This window comes from Lonchura striata, chromosome Z (genome assembly GCF_046129695.1).
Source record: "Lonchura striata isolate bLonStr1 chromosome Z, bLonStr1.mat, whole genome shotgun sequence".
NCBI lineage: Eukaryota > Metazoa > Chordata > Aves > Passeriformes > Estrildidae > Lonchura > Lonchura striata.
In genome coordinates this window covers 76,696,645-76,713,863 of record NC_134642.1, presented here as the reverse complement: position 1 = coordinate 76,713,863, position 17,219 = coordinate 76,696,645, and the positions used below count along the sequence as shown (strand labels likewise).

At 40.8% G+C, this 17,219-nt stretch overlaps 1 protein-coding gene across 9 annotated transcripts in view; it reads right to left on the bottom strand.

Annotated features, from left to right (window-relative positions):
• PAM (peptidylglycine alpha-amidating monooxygenase) overlaps positions 1 to 5,889 on the bottom strand; it is a 121,103-nt gene extending 115,214 nt beyond the window's left edge. For all 9 annotated transcript variants that reach the window (XM_021543985.3, XM_077789994.1, XM_021543987.3 and 6 more), the window contains exon 1: positions 5,776 to 5,889. The gene's annotated coding sequence lies outside the window, so the exon portion shown is untranslated. The remainder of the gene's footprint in view (positions 1 to 5,775) is intronic.
• Between the last annotated feature and the right edge of the window lie 11,330 nt (positions 5,890 to 17,219).

The window sequence follows — 17,219 nt, the reverse complement described above, 5'->3', positions numbered from 1 at the left end:
GAGGAGATTAACTGTTTTTTCATCCATACTACAACATGGGGTATTATTAAATATGAGGGAAGTGGATTTTAAGATGTAAAAAACCCAACCCAACTCAAAATGAATAGTTAAAGACAACTGAAGCAAGGTTTCCAGTGGTAATTTCATTAACTGTTTCATAAATATAGCTCTGTATCTGTTCTATCTGAACTTCCTCTGATTCAGCTTCATTCCTGGTGTCCTATCACTGTTCCCCAGAAAGAGCAGATCTGCATCATCTGCTCCACTTCCTCCTTTGAGGAAGCTGCAGTCTGCAGTGGGGTCACATTCAGCCTTGTCTTTTCCAAGCTGAACCCAATAAGCTCTTTGTTTTCCCAGTATGTAATGAAAAAAAGACAATCTGGACTTTTCAGACCAACAACATGAAGTCTGAAAGTAAACATGACTGTTTTCCATACAGAAGTACATACAGAGAACAAAGTATGAATTAAGCTACTGAATGATACTAAACAATAACAAGAGTATATATGAAGACTGTGAATAATTTATATTGAAAATTAGACTGATATTTTTGAAACAAGCCAGAAAGGATATGCGATAGGCACTAATTTTTGAAATGAGTAATTGTTTTATCATATAGATCAAAGGACATTACTTAGAGGTCTGTAACAGAAAGCAGATGTACAGCTAACAAAACCCCCCATTTTTATTTGTGGATGGAAGAGATAAGAGCAAAACAAAAATCTATAGTTTTGTAGTGGCTCTCTAATGTTAACCTGGTCCTGTGCTTTAAAAAAAAAAAAAAAAAATTCACAAACCTTAAATTCAGTATAAACATTTCCTCATAATCCCTTTTTGTTCCCAAGTATGAAAGATTAATAATCCCTTTTTTGTTCACGTATGAGGACCTGAGGCATACACAACACAGAAGCAGGCCACTTGCAACATAAGACCATCAGAAGAAAACTTTTCCTTTTGCTCATTTAAGTCTTGATTAACCCTACACACTAGGGACTGTGACACAGAGATAGGCAATTTTACAAAGATAAACTTTTGAGATACCATTGTTTTGTAGGGATTTCTACAGTAAAGAAATGTACTTGTATTTGTACATTAGGACCACAAATGCACAACAGCACAGACTAAAATACTAGGATAGGACTGAAACAACCAAGTGGAACCATAAGATCCAAAAAAAGAATATTGATAACTGAGGAGTGGAACTGGGAGGCAGTGATGGAGTATGAGATCATACCACATTCATGGATCAGCAAATAGGACATGACTCAACATCACCTTCAGCATTCTTTGTCCAAAGGGAAGATGAATGCAGCAAAGATCACGCAACATCATTGCCAGTCAAGAATAAACCAAAATACAAAGTAAGGACTTGGTAAACAGCATCCCTTTCTCCCTTGTCACTGTAAGTAATCATATTGATGAGATAGCCATCTGTCCTGGTCTTCATAAATGTAGGACTGCAAAAGCAAGAGTATGACAGAATGACAAAAATCTATGAGATTTCAAATACAAGTTTATGAAAATTAAATTGTTCAAAAATAGAAGTCAAGTAATAACTATCCAGTTATCCATTGTGAGCTGCTGCACTTTAAACTCTCATCTCATATGGTGACACACTCTGTTTGGCTATTGCAGAACCTTGGTATGTTAAACCACAGCACTTGCCAAGTTACATCTGTTGCCTAAAATGCAGGAACTTCATCACAGCAGCATGAACAGCCAAAGTTATTACTTATTGCAAAACACACTTTGTTCTTTGCACAGAACGGTGGGCTCTGCTGAGTATTTTCACTGTCAATAAAACATTGATGGGTGGTAGGAAAGGAAGAAAAGTCCTTCCTCTACAACACACAGAAAGTGCTTACAGGGCTTGGAGTACTGCTGCAACCGAGCTCTTCCAACTAATGCCTGCTAAGTGTCTTCCTTAGAAACACATTGCCTGACCTTCACCTGTTAAACAAATTGGAAAAGCTTGCTTTCTTCTGGCATCTCTTCATATACAATCTATGTGTATCCTTTCAGAGGCTAGTATTCAATTTCATTCACATTCTCACACAGATTTGAAATAGAATCTCTACCCAGCTTACGTTTCTCAACACCAGTAACAGTAAACCCCAAAATTTCAGATGTATACCTTAAAAACAGTGCTTCAAAAAACAACACTAACCGACACTAATAAATTTGGCTTCCCATATAGACTATATGATTTTTGTCAGAGCTTGTTCTTTGCTCACACGGTCCCAAGTTATATCTCAAAATCCTACTTGATTTTAATTTAGCTTCCAGAATGTTGTCATAACAAAAGTGCTCCACACTTACATTCCCACATACCTTTAACACAAATTCACACTGAAATACTCATTTCGTATAAGTTATAAAGTAACCCATAAAATTTGAGATCTATTGTATCAAATTTTTAAGTTAAAACTTTTACATCTCTGCAGGAAAACACTTTTAGTTGATGCAGCATGCCTTAACAATTTATAAATAACACTCTCTCCTCCTTACCTTGGCCCATTGGAAGAAATTGAATTTGAGCACAGGCAAGATTGACAGAAAATGAAATAGAGTCCTTCACTTATCACAGAGAAATTAAGGGAATTATTCATTAAGGAGTATGTTGTAAATTCTCACTGTCTTTCTGCTGCCCTATGCATTTCAATTTTTCATGTCCTGACTGCCTTAGAAAGGAGATAAAAAGAAAAAGGAGGAGAAAAAGAAGGGGGAAAAGGAGGGAAAGTGTGAAAGGGCAAGAAAAAGGTGAAAAGTGGTGAGGAAAAGCAAAAGAGAGGGGGGAAGCTAAAAAAGTGTGTGGGAGGTGACAGAAGTGGGGGAAGGCGATGAAAAAGGTATTGTGGAAAGAACGAGTAAAAGAGCGGAAAAAGAAAAAAGGTAAAAAGGAGAGAGGAAGAAGAGGACAAGAAAATAAAGGGGGAGGAGAAAAAAAGAGGGGAGTGGGACAGGGAAAAAGGAGGGGAAAAGGGAGGGAAATAGTTGTGCTTTGAAAAACACCTTGCATTAATTTGATTGGTGCAAGCTCTGAAGCATGGAGAAAATGTTTCTCACTAGTTAGAGAACGTCCAGTGTTTCGTTCTTCCACTTTAACATTAGATTGAACTTGGATCCCTTAAGTAGAGACATCTTTTAAGTTATTCAGAATATTTTGACTATACAGACTGTCATACTAGACTAAGCTGGTAAACCAGTTTAGCAGCAATTTGCTGAGATCAGCCAGCACTATATCTTGTTCTCAAGATGCAAGACAACTAACATAATAACCTATTAGTACTGAACAGAATATGGCAAATATAGTACAGCCTACTCTTTGAAGTATTTAATCCTAATTGTTAGCAATTGTTTTAACAGTATACTCTAGAAATACTTTTTCTAGCTTGTTTGGCTTCATTTGTGATACGTTCCAAAACTCTGTTTGCAGTAGTTGTAACTTTGGATAGTGCTACTATAAACACCCCAGGAGATTTATTCATCTTGATTATCACAAGCAGTGGTCAGATACAGTTAAATGGAAACCTGGCAAGTTATGAAATCCTTTTAAAGTACAGTCTTAACTGCATTGTGCATGCCATCATTTTTGAGTGTGCATCATGAATATTTCTGTCAAGCTATAAGATGAGAACTTCAGAACAAATCCCAATCTCTTGGCACCTTTTGAGCCACTACATGTAAAACAGAAGCAATATGATAAGAATTATCTTCAATAAGTATGCATTTTACAACAGAGTTCCTTTGGATTCACCTCTAAGGAATCAAGACAAAACATGCCCTCTGGCCATTTTAGGGTATCAGACACATGCAGGGAAATAACCTCCACAACAAGCAGATTCAATCCTATCATGTTTTATTTGACACTTGGGAGCCCTCAGACTCTTCCACTTGACAAGAAAACAGATAAAGCATCAAAATGGTGGGCTTCTATTTTGGACTGGATCTTTGAGATTACTTTAAGCTTGCTTGCACATACACTTGTGCAGACCTCTGCCTCCATATGTCAAAGGAAGTATCACCTTTTGGCTACTTGCTAGCCCATATCTCTGAGATCTCTCATTTTCACCTGTCTCAACAGTGAGATCACCACATCAAAGAAGCTAACTGAGTACCTAAGGCCTAAATTCAACCCATCTTCTGTTTTTTTTCTGCATGCAGTGATCAGCAAACTAGTCAGCTTCAGTCTTCCAGCAAACCTATTTCTTAAAACTAGCTCCTGATTTCAGATTTATAGTACAAGACAGACTCATGATTTCAGGTCTACAGCACAGAACAGAACTATAAATAAGAATCCAAAACACAAGTACTTCAAAATATTAAGTTCAGTTAAAATTTTGGTATTAAACTGCTATTTTCTGAAAGCTATATATTTATTACTGATGTTTTTAATGTGAGAACCCCTGCAAAGACAGAAAAGCAGTGCCCCAAATCAAAAGGAAACAAAACACCTGATTCATATTAAGTGACAGATCACAGAGATTTGTGATGCCAAAAACGCCTGTTGTCTTGTAATCATTGGCATTTCCATACCAAACACTTTTTCTTTAATAAGTAGCTTAAAAATTCTAATTAATGCCAGTGTTTTGGTTTTTTTTTACTCCAATCTATAAGAACAATCATCTGCAAGCATACAGCAGGCAATGTGACAACAGCCAACAGTAAAACCTACCAAACTGCCCATCACAGCACCTCTGTGTTTGCAGTCTTAAGTCAACCGGAGACCTGACCACGGCTTTACCATTGCTAAAGAGCTTTGGGACCCACCTCTTCATATAGCAGATCTCAGAGCAAAACCACGCTCTGGCAAGTGGATAGTTATATGGCACATTCAAATATATGTGCGAATCAATTTCATTGATACACAAAACATATGTATTTTGATAGTAATGACTGAAATTAATTACACGTGTTTTAAAGGAGGAGAATGAGGAGTGAAGCCTCACAAAAAAAAAAAATAAAGTACATATATATAAACAAAAAAAAGCCACTCCCAGGGACTATTGGGAACCATACGCTACTCGAAACAGCTGGAAGTCGAAAGTAACAAAATGACAGCACTCGAACGCTTCCCATGGCTGGACACCCAGAGGTGAAGAAATGACAGCGCCAGCGGGCAGTGCCGGAGTCCGGAGGGGCTCTGCCTGCCCGCATTCAGCCATGTTCCACCGCCGGCCCTTCAGCCGGACCCCAGCGCGGGCGGGAGGCGCCCGGCACCGCCTCCCTCGCCGCCCGCCGCGGGAAACTTCGGCGGCGGCGAGCGCCGGGCCCCGGCCGGCCCGGGCGAGCTCGTCCCTCACGACGGCTCCGCACGGGACACAAAGTCCCGGGGGGAGAGCGGAGGCTCCGCCGCATCCACCCCCTCAGGCGGCGGCGCTCCGCCGGGGACGGGGAGGGCGGATGGGGTACCCCCGCCTCCCAAAGCCGCAGCCGCCGCAGTCCGCAGCCAGCACGGGAAGAGCTGCTGCTGGCACCCGCACGGCCGCGGCCCCGGCGGTGCTGAGCGGCCCGCGGGGGTCCGGGAAGCCGCCCCGAGACACGCCGGGAGGCGCCGCGCCTCGGCACGGCGCGCAAGGGAGCGGCGCCGCCGCCGCACGTGCGCCCGGGCTGCGCCGAGCGCGGCCGCGCGAGCGTCCGGCCGAGGCGCGGCACCGGCACCGCCGCGGGGCTCGGGAGAATCACCGCAACTCCAAGCACCCCCTGCTCCCGCCCCCGCTCCTCCGCTTCCCGCAGCCCCCGTGCCCGGGCGAACGCGGCGGAGGCGGAACTCACGGGAGGAAGGCGCCGCTCCGCCGACTCCCGCCCGCCCTGCGCGGCCGCTGTCAGCGGCGACGCCGACCCCGCGATGAGCCGCCGCGAGCCCCTTCCTGCCCCGCCCCGGGGCCGCCCCCGCGCCCCGCCCCGCCCGCCCCGCCCGCCCCGCGCGGGGGACGCGGCGGCGCTCACGTCAGCCCGGCCGCGGCGCCGCGCGGCGCCGGCGGGGGGCGCTGCGGGCGCCCGCTCCGCTCCGCGCGCCGCGCCGGGGGCGGCGCCCGCTGGGGCTGCGGCGGCCGGCGAGGGGCGGGGGAGGCCGGAGCCCTCAGGGACGGGCTCCGTGTTCTCGGGGCTGGGGCTGGGGTCCGCTTGGTCCGAGACTTGCGAGCCCGCAGAGAGGGACCGCAGCGCCCCCCGGGCAGGAGCGGGCGGGTGTGCGATCAGTCCCGCGGGAGGGAGGCCCTTGGTGCCCGGAGAGGAAAGGCTGCGGCTGCGGGGCCGCCAGCGGCGGTCAGCCAAGGGGGGGAAGGCTGTGCAGAATCCCCGGCGGGTGGTGACCCCAGCTCAGGACAGCGGGGCGACACGGCGTGGGATCCACCGAGGGATGGGTGCTGGGCATGCACAAGGCAGATCCTGCTAAGGAAGGATCCAAGGCCGGCGTGCCGATTGTGCTTGTAAGCTTCTCGAGAGCTTCCATGAGTGAGATGTTTTCAGTGAAATTCATAACATCACATAGCGAGCGGAAACTTGGGCATGTGCTACAACGAGCTGTATCTCAACTACACATACTCATCGCATGGGAGCCCTGTTAAACATCCCTTGCTGAACAGGTTTGTGCAGGAGACCTTGGAGAGGTTTATCTGCATAGGTAAGATGGAAGAATTAGTGCCCAAATCTGTATTGTTTTTCAGGGGTATTGTGATGAAGTATTCGTTTATCAAACAGGACTGTCCTAATGCTCCTTTAAAACATAATATGGTAAAACATAATTCTGCCGTCCTCAGGTTAAAATAATAGCTTTTATTCTGAGTAGATCTACTGTCTTTGTTACAACAACAAATCTGGGTAATTTGGTCTGTGATGGATGTTTCAGTATTTTTAAAAAGGCAAGATGCTATTAGGATGGAGCATTTGCCTCATTCATATAAAATGGAAAATGCAACACAAATTAATTCTTTGAAAGCTTATTAATATTTTTTAAATTAAAGTACATCAGTAGAGTTCTGCCTTAGTCTTAATTGCATGATCCTTTTTCTTTCATTCTTTGATGACAAGAAATACTAAGCTCTTTGAACGGAAATGGCGACTTAATGGCTCCAACTGATTTGCAGAGTCACACCAGCATTTTTCTGTAGAGCCCTTTGTCACACCAACTACATTATTGATCTTGCTCATGAAAATGAATACTGTAAATGCAAAGGCCTGGTCTAAGGATTCCAGGACTTGCCCTGAGCAAAGCATACGGTGCTTTTGTGAAATAACAAATCAATAAACACCTGTTGCTGAGGCAAGAGCAATCCAAAGGCTTGCCCCCACCTTAAGCTCTATGTGGCATTACTGAAGGGTGCAGCTTTGCAGTCTCTCACAGGGAGCTACATTCTGTTGTAAAAGTGTTTCCCATGCTAGCTGCTCTTATGTAAATTCTTTAATTAATGTAAATTAATATATTCTCAAAATAATCCTTACAAAGGAAAGCATGGACGAGAATTTGGAGGACTTCAAAATAAACTTTAGCATGGGAATGTTTCATGAATTCAAAGGTCTCATTTTATGACAATGCTAGGGGCCTACAAAATCAGTCCTTTTTCTGAGTGCAGAATATTTGTCTTACAGGTAATAATAAAAGGAATAAAAGTATTTGGAAAAAATAAAAAGAAAAAGAAAAGTATTGAAAATATATATTATCAACTCTGAAAAGAAACTGTGAGAGACTGACCTTGGGGCCTACTAAGAGGATAGGCTTTAAAGTTTTCTTTCTGAATTTTAAAAGTTTTTTCTTCAAAATTAGAGAAAATTAATTAAAGTCTCATCTTTTTATGACTACCTTTGTATCAAAGACATTAACTTGAACAGAACCTGTCAGATCTACTAGTTTTATTTATGGTGAACATAAGGCAGTCTACCTTTGACTTCATGTTTAATGGCTCTCTATATCATTCTACTGAATTTTCCTAAATCTGCTCATACTGCTTTCATTAGTTCAAGAGCTGTTTTCATATTGCTTCACAAAGGCAATAAAAATTAATACAATAAAATGTGATGTCTACTTTTTTTCTCATCATGAAATCTGAGACTTCGCCTATGGTGTCCTGTCCTTTGAATTTGAAAATATCTAATGTAGAAAAACAAAATAATTTTTAAGCTTTATTCTGTGACTTATGCTGTTACTCCTAGTGTGAAGCACTGGAAAAATTAACAAAGCAAACCCCACATCCTGTAAAGTACTCGATTTCCTGTGACTTCACTGAGTTGAAAAACTATTTCTCATCCTGCATGATTGGATATATACTTTTATAATAGCTTTGCATGGGAAATAAGACTGTGGGGTTTTCTTTAGCTTGCCAATCTTTTCATCTGCATTAGGTCCAAATTCAGAAGGGACTTGAATCTTGAGATTAGGTACATGCTAAAGCAATTAATTTTAGACCTTTGACATAACAGTTACATAAAAAGATACGATTGGTCTGTGGTTGTAATCTCATGATAAAGTACTTGGGCTTCCTTGTATACAGGAATAGACTTAAATTAAATTAATGTCCTAAGCTTTTGCATTGTGGGAAACTTATATTGAAATTTTTCATTATCCATACCCAAATGATGCTAGACCATCACTACCTACCATTTATAGATCTGTGAGAAAATGTTGTTTCAATTTGTACAAAACACTTTTGAGTCATGCAGTCTTCTTGCTTATACTTCTATAACACAATGATATTGTTACTGGCAAGCAACAATAGTAAATATTAAACCATAAAGGTCAGCATCATATATCTTGATTAAGTATTTTAGATAGGTAAATTGATTCCAGGCCCTGAGCTCTTTGCTTTGAGCACAATTTACTCTATTTTTGTACCAGATACTTAATTTCCTTTTACCATTATTTTTTGGTTTTTTGTTTTGTTTTGTTTTTGAGTTATTTAGGAAAAACAAGATACAAACTTTCTCTTTATTCTCTTGCATGTGTGAAAGTACAGACTGCATCATACACTAGAGAGCTGCAGGGAGATTTTACTTTGCAAATGGAGCAGCATGCTGGCAGCAAAAAGGATGAAAGCCTTTGAACAGCTCCTTTGACAGTAGAAATCAGCCCGTTATCTCCTTCAGGCTGCAATTTTATTCATCGCTATTTCCTAGGGGTTTTTTTTAGCACCAAGATAAATTTCAATTTAAAAAAAGAGTCCCAGTGAAAGAGCTACATATTATAAAGATATGTTACACAGCTATCATTGAAGTACTTTATATACTTTGGTATAAAGCACAAATACACAAAACAAATACCTTTATATTGGAGACTTATTTTATCCAGGTGAATGAAAATAGGCAACAAATCCAGTTATGCAAGTTTGCATCCTTAGCAAAACTTCAACTCTCATGCAGTAAATGGTCTCTGCAGACTGCAGATGAGGTAAGCTTTTGGGTCACTGCATGTCTTTCCCATGTGTACAGGATGGTTGTCTCTACCTCTGGTAGGACAGTGCTTAATTAATAAAATAATGTCAGTGTTTTGAAGACAAATTATTCATAACAACCTAGCGTGATGCCATATTTTGCATACCACTGAAAATGGTTTCTAATTGTCTCAGAACAGAAAATGCTTAGTGTTGTATCTCTGTCTTCTATTTGTGTGCTGCTATCCTACATATTCACTATCCTTTGAATCTTCACAGATGAAATGGCTGAACATATGTATACGTGATCACTGGTGCCTCAGTGCAGGTAATCCAGTTGTCATTAATTTGAATGTCATAACTCAGCTGTCCTTGGGAAATTGTCTATATTTCTCTTATGGCTTTTTATGTGTCTTTAAATAATTTTTATTCTTGCCCTTTTGTCTCTGGGATATCTCTGAAGGGTTGTGATTTTTCCTGTACTTACCTTTTATTTATTGTTTTGTTGTGAGAAAAAAATGTCGTATGTCTGTGGTAATAACAAAAGACTTGCAAAAAAAATTGAATTTAATTAGAATTTACGTTCCATCCTTAGATTGTCACCCAAGGATTTGGTGTAGGAAAACAGTGGATTTGCATTCTTTGTTCATACCTTATTGTATTAAGCAGAGACTGAGGGTAGAGCCCTACTAAATTAGGGATTTAGTAGCTCACTACTGAATTCTGACATGTTGTGCAGAAAGACCTGATGACTAAGCTACAGATACAGTCTTTAGTGAGATGCATAATTTCAAAACTTAATCTCTCTTAGTGAAAAAATACTTTTTTTACAGAAACAGAGGTACTAGCAAATGAAAATGTTTTAAGGAAGTCTATCAGTTGTCCTTTTTGCTCTGGAGGGTTTTGCTGATATTATATTACATGCATTTGAGATATACTTCCACTACCCTTTCAAGATTAAACTGCAAAATATTTACAGATTTTAGAAAACTAACCTCAGGTACACTGAAAAGAAGGAAAATTAGGTCATTATTTGTTACAAAACCTTGAAAGAAAAATAGCCATAGTAGGAGATTTAAGAAAATAAAGACAGAAGAGTAGTGATGTCAAATTTTCCCTTGCATGTATTTCCTGACTACATATAACTGTTTGCCTAGAACAAAGCTAAATCTGCTAACAAAGTCTACTGTACAAACAACTGTTGTTGAACTTTTAGAATCCATTTATTCTATGCTAACATTGGTTTTTAAAGGTAACTGCATTCAGAATCACATGAATAGAGGTAATTCTTCAAGCCAGAGGAAATCATGCTGTGACAGGTATATATAAATAAGCAGATTTTATTTTAAAGTATGGAAAAATAAGCACTTGAAAAACTATCAACATTTAGCTGTGATTTATCTATGGTAAATTTACCAGTGTAGTGCCAGGCTTAAACCACTTTTACATGGGTTGAGTCATGCATCCACACCTTTAGAAAATCCAGGTAGCTCAGTTTGTCATGGGATAATAGTCATAGTGGGATCCTTACAAGCTAATTATTAGACACAGTCAATGCAAAATGTTACAAAATTTAATACAAGGATGTAGTTGCAAATGAACATTGAGGGAGATTATATTAGTGCCTGATATTCAGGCACTAATGTGACCAAGACTCTGTGCCACATCAAGCAATGGTGGGATGTGGGATGGAAGCCAGCTGTCACATTGCTTCGCTCAGTGAAATGATCACCCATTCAGAATAAATGAAAATGAAGTTACAACACCAATAAGAGAGGTAGTGAAAGAAATTAAATGGATCTATTTAAATACTTACTTAATACTTTTAGTTTATTATTAGGAGCAGTTACCTACTAACTGAGCTTTGTAAGAGCAGTGTAAAGAAGATAAATTTTTGCCCCCATTTTCTGCTATGTCCCACAGAATATATGAAGTCTTCATTTCTCTAAAACTGAAAATAATGTGGATATAGAATGAATTTAACAATCTGCCAAACTCACTATACTATTGCACTTTTATTGGACTATCAGTCAAAAATAACCTGAATTTTAAGAAAGTAAGGTTTTAGTTGTTAATGGAATTTTTGTTATTTTTCACTGGCTGTCATTCTTCCTACATTTCTTAAGTCCCTGAACCTCAAGACAGGGACTGGATGAACAATGTTTCATCTTAAGGGAAGGTCAAGTTAGGGACCACCTAAGGAAGCTATACAAGTGTATAGCTATACCTAAGGAATATATACAAGTGTATGAGAAGAAAAAAGTTGCATCCCAAGGTCCTGAGGAAACAGGAAGATATAATTACTAAGCCACTCACTCCACCTTGTATTTGAAAAGTCATGGCAGAGAGGTGAAGCACCCAGTGACTGAAGAAAAAGGTGTAATACTCCCATTTCTAACAAGGGTAAAAAAGATGAATACTGGAGAATACTGACCAGTTGTCCTCACTTTATTAACCAGAAAGATAAAGAACAGATTCTCCTGTAAATGATGTTGAACTGAGTGGAATACAGGGAGGTGATGAGGGACAGTTACCATGGCTTCACCAAGAGCAGAATGCACTGGCCACCCAGTGGCTTTTCATGATGGAGGAACTACATAAGTGGACAAGAGAAGAGATACTGATGTGTCTACCTGAGCTACCATAAGTACTTTGATATGACCCTTCACGATATTCCCTAAATCAGAGAGACAAAGAAAGGCCTTTTTATGAAGGCCTGTTGTGGCAGGGCAAGGGACAATTGTTATAAATTCTATAAGTATGCATATAGATTGGGCAATGTTGTGGTTTGACACTGGCCCAACACCAGTCACCCATGAGAGTTGCTCACTCACACTCCCCTGCTACTGGGCAGAGGAGGGAAAAGGAAAAAATATTAATGAATACTTCAGGAGTGAGGTAAGGACTGGGAAAAAAGACTGCAAAGGCAAACCATGTTCAACTTAAGTTGCAAAGTGAATTTATTACTAGCTGAGTCAGAGGAGGATAATGAGAAGTAAAACAAGCCCTTAAAACACCTTTTGCCCCCAGCCCCATCCTCATTCCCACCAACAGAGAGACAGGGTGGGAGGTTTTTGGTCTGTTCACTGAGATTTTCTTCTGCTGCTTTGGGAGAGGAATCCTTCCCCTGTGACTCCGTGGGGTCGCTCCCACGGGAGACAGCTCTCCATCCAGTGTGGGTCCACTCTCACCAGAAGCAGCCAAACCCCACCTGCTGCAGCATGAGCTGCCCCCACGGGCAGACAGCCCTCCCAAAACTGCTGTGGCACGGGTCTCTCTCTTGCCACGGGTGCAGCCCTCCAAGGACAGGCTGCTCCAGCCCAGGAGCAAGGGCCCTCTCTCCGCTGGGTCTCCCAGTGGATCACAGCCTCCTCCAGGCATCCCCCCGCTCCAGCACGGGCACTCCCCATGGGCTGCGGGAGCATCTCTGCATTCCCCGTGCCCCCATGGGCTGCAGGGGCACAGCTGCTTCAGCATGGGCTCAGCACAGCCTGCAGAGGAATCTGGGCTCTGCCCTCTCCTCCACTCACCTGGGTGTCTCCATGCTGTTTTCACCTTCTTCTCACCTCCTCCTCTTCTCTGGCTACAAGCAAAACAACCTCTGACTTGTGTTGATTTACTTCTTAAATATGTCATCACAGAGGTGTTACCAGCCTCTCTCACTGGCCTAGCCTTGGCCAGCAGCGTTTCCATCAGGGAAGGGAAGGGAAGGGAAGGGAAGGGAAGGGAAGGGAAGGGAAGGGAAGGGAAGGGAAGGGAAGGGAAGGGAAGGGAAGGGAAGGGAAGGGAAGGGAAGGGAAGGGAAGGGAAGGGAAGGGAAGGGAAGGGAAGGGAAGGGAAGGGAAGGGAAGGGAAGGGAAGGGAAGGGAAGGGAAGGGAAGGGAAGGGTAAAAAGAGCATCATTTTAAGAAGATACCACCTGCTCTTTATCTTTAAGCGTATATATGGAGGTTTCATCTTTATTCTAAGCACATCAGCATTGGAAAGGTTCAAGATGCCTGTCTTCCTTTCCTCCTTTCCTTGAGCTCTAGTGTTTCCTATGGCTCAAATTTAGAAAATTTCATGTTCAACATGAACATGCTCCAGCTCACTCTTTCACTTAAGTATTTTTAGGACATCTAGCTCTTTTCCACATGGCACCTGGGAGGCTAACTCTAAACCTCAATTTGTTAAGAAGTAGAATATCTCATATGTACTCATATCCCATTGACAGGCCTCTTCATAATGTAATTTGAAAACTCTTTTACTTAACTAATTAAATTGTGATGTTGTGGATGCTGAATCCCTAGAAGTATTCAAACTCAGGCTGAACGGGGCTTTGAGCCACAAAATACAGTGAAAGTAGTCCCTGCCCTTGGTAGGGGGATTGGAACTAGATGATCTTTAATGTCCTTGACTGTGGTGGTCCATCCTGGAGAGAATGGGCTGTGAAACAGCTTTGCCTCAGGTGAGAGTATTGGTCCCTAGACTAAGATGCCAGGATAAATAACATCAAAGTAAGGTTACAGTGAGAGATGGGTAAGATGAAAAGAATTATGGGAACATTTATGTAAATTAAGTTATTCCTTATTAGGTTATGTTCTGAACCTTGCCCTCTGATTGGTTCCATGTAAGGTATTGTTTCTATTTTTCATTTCTCTTTGTTCACTGGTTCCCTGCCCTGAGTTAATGTATATATAAGGTTGGTTTTGCTCCATTTTATGGTCTTCTGGAGTAGCTGTACATTGTGTATGGTTTATGTTTTATTTGCACCCTTTTATTATTAAATTTTGATTTTCAGGCACTTCAGTCATTCCTGTCCCTATTTAATTTTATTGCTATGCTCCCGGCTGATCTGGTCCAGGGTTGCATGCGCTGGCAGCAATGAAGGACTCACCACATGACTTCCCAACACTTCCCAATCCGAACATTCAGTGATTCTATTATAAATGGCACAAATAGACTAATAAACCTGCAGGATTGATGGGCAGGTTTCTCAAAAGTTCAGAAGAAGTGGAGTTGTGACTGAGGCCAGCTCTGACTCCTGTGAGTATCCACAAGGGTTGCTACACTCAGGTGAAATAAACTGCCCTGAAAACACACATTTCTCAGGCAAGGGGACTCATATTACAGGCCTTGGATCCAGTTTGTAAGATTAACAGCATACCTGAAATACACATATCCAAGCTCACTGAGCTTTTGCTATGTCCCCATAAGTATAATCCACAGTGGAGAATTTAATTCCAGGTCCTATTAACGAATTCTGTGTGAATCTTTGTGGTTATATTGCTGTTCTAAATTGAATTTAAATTGTAATTTTAGCTTCTCTGGAAATCGGGTGGGCAGATTTCTTCAAACATACATCTGATATCATGGGATGATCACAATCAACAGAAAGAAAATCCATCAGGTTCCAGATTTTTTTAACTGTTCTTTTCATATTTTTTCCTTTTTAATTAAGATACTGAGCAAATAATCCTGGTGTTATACAAACTTTACAGACACAAATACTCTGTCCACACAGCTGTCCGTACAGCCCAAAATCATTAGCAGGAGGAGTAAATTCTCAGTAAAAATCTTGATGTCTTAGTTATAAAACCTTTAGTCATGTAGAATCATGAAGTGAAACAGAGCCCAGAAAGCCACCTGTTACATTACACTGCCCTTCCATTATACTGCCACAGAGTGCGGGGCATGATATTTAAAATGAATACTCTTTCATTTAAATTAAGTTCACCAACCCCTAAAACCAATAAGGAAAACTGGAGTGATTTAGGATAATCTCACTAAATAAAAGCTGGTGTAAGTCCACTGATCTTAACAGATATACATCACAATCTATCAGCCGATGATTTGGTCAGCCATAGACAAAGAAAGGAAAATTAATATGAAATCTGAATGCTTGCAAGCAGCAGCTGACTGAAGCCAAGACAAATGAAAATATTACTTTATTTTAATTATATTGGATTTTTTTCACTGAAGGGGAAACAAAGAAATGCCAAGTTATTCCTTGAATAAATGTTCATATCCAGAATTGGGCAGGACAGCAGTGTCCAGATGACCTGCTAGGAAGCCTTTTGATGCATCCCAAAGTTTCCCTGTGGTCACCTAGTCTGGAGACCTGTCTTTAGTGCCACAGTTCCCAGTGGTGGATAGTCTTAAATCTAAACAAGGATAATATATAGAAAGTTGTGCACACAGCTAAATTCCTAGATGAAAAATCAAATAACTATTTCAGGCTGTTTACTATATGGATTGCTGCAGAAACATACAGCAAAGGAAAGGAAAGATTAAAGACAAAGTTCAATTATGTGATGAAAAATCCCTAGAAAGATGTCATAAAAGGTGATGAATCTCAAAATCATATGACTTTTTAAGACAAAAAAGAGTGTTCTTCCACTGTAGGAATTCAGAGCCTTGACAACCTGAAAAGAAGAAAAACTAAAATTATTTCTTGTTTGCAAGTGACAGGGACAGAAATGGTCAGTAACTTCTTAGAGGAAAGAAATGAATGACTGCAGATCAGCATCTCCCTTCTACCTTAGCCAGATCTTGTTCTAAAGTTTGTCCGTACTAGCTAAAGTATGAAAGCAATATTAGTTGCACAAAGACCTCAATGTCCAATTTAGCAATTTAGTTTGTATGGATAAAAATTATTAAATTGTTATTATCTAATATCTTTCCCTTTCCCTTTTTTTTTTTTTTTTTTTTTTTTTTTTTTTTGCTGGGGGGAAGAGGGTGGGGAATGGGAGGAAGGGAGGGAAGAGCAAGTTTGCTAGAAAGGAGGAATTCAAAATAAGACCAAATCATTTAAATTAACATGGCTAAATCTTTGACTTATTAGATTCACTGGACATTTAAGAAAAGGACTCTGCCTTGATTAAAGCAATATATTCAACATGCAAGACTAGAATTCAAACTAGTTAGGAATATGAACTACATGACTTGAGAAAAATGAGTTTTTCTGGATTTGGGGCTCTGCTGGTTTCAGAGAAATAGAATAGCTCTCCTAGCCAGTAAGTAACTACTCCTCTGCAAGGTTTTATTGGATGAATAGCCAAACAAAAGGTTATATAGTTTTGTAGTGATTTTAATTTCACAGCAGTTGTGCTGGAGTGTGTACTCCAATTAGGGCCTTGGACATTTGTTTTTGAAAGGCATACATTTATCTTCTGTTACCTACATCTAGCAATGATCAGAATATCAGACTATAATCTTTCTTCAAAGTAAGTGAGAAGAAACAACTTTTTGGTAAATTACCATGGCTTTAATACAGATTAACTCATTATTAATTAACTTTTTTTACTTGAGAGTATATCAACACACAATATTAAAATGTGTTCTATTTATTTCAATTTTATTTTTTAAACATCTCAGAGGGTATAAAAATACTGCTGCATTGTATGCTGGGGTAGAACTGCAGCATGGGAGCCTAATGTTATGTAGTTATATGCTTTCCCTTTTTTTTGAGTCATAGGAGATAGGAAATGAGCTACTGAAGACAGCCTTTTTACACATTTTTAACCTCTGCTAGGACACAGTGAAAATCACATTCCATGTTTCTAAAAGCCAGCTACCTGAATTTAATTACCTAGGAAATAGAGATCCTGTGTTTACCTCTGATGTTGGATAGAATGGGTTCCTGCTCCTGATCCAGGTGGGAGGGCTGCTGTTACATTTGGCCTCTACTTCAGCAGAGGGAGTTTAGCTGAAATTAGTGCATGCTAATAGTGCAATCAACAGCAGTGATTTTCCCTTAGTGAAAGATCTTCACTGGAATTACAGTTCTACTGGTAATACAGTACTCTGTCATACTCACAAGCATGTAATGGTGTTCTTCCTTCATAAATGGATGCAGAACAGTGAGATATGTTT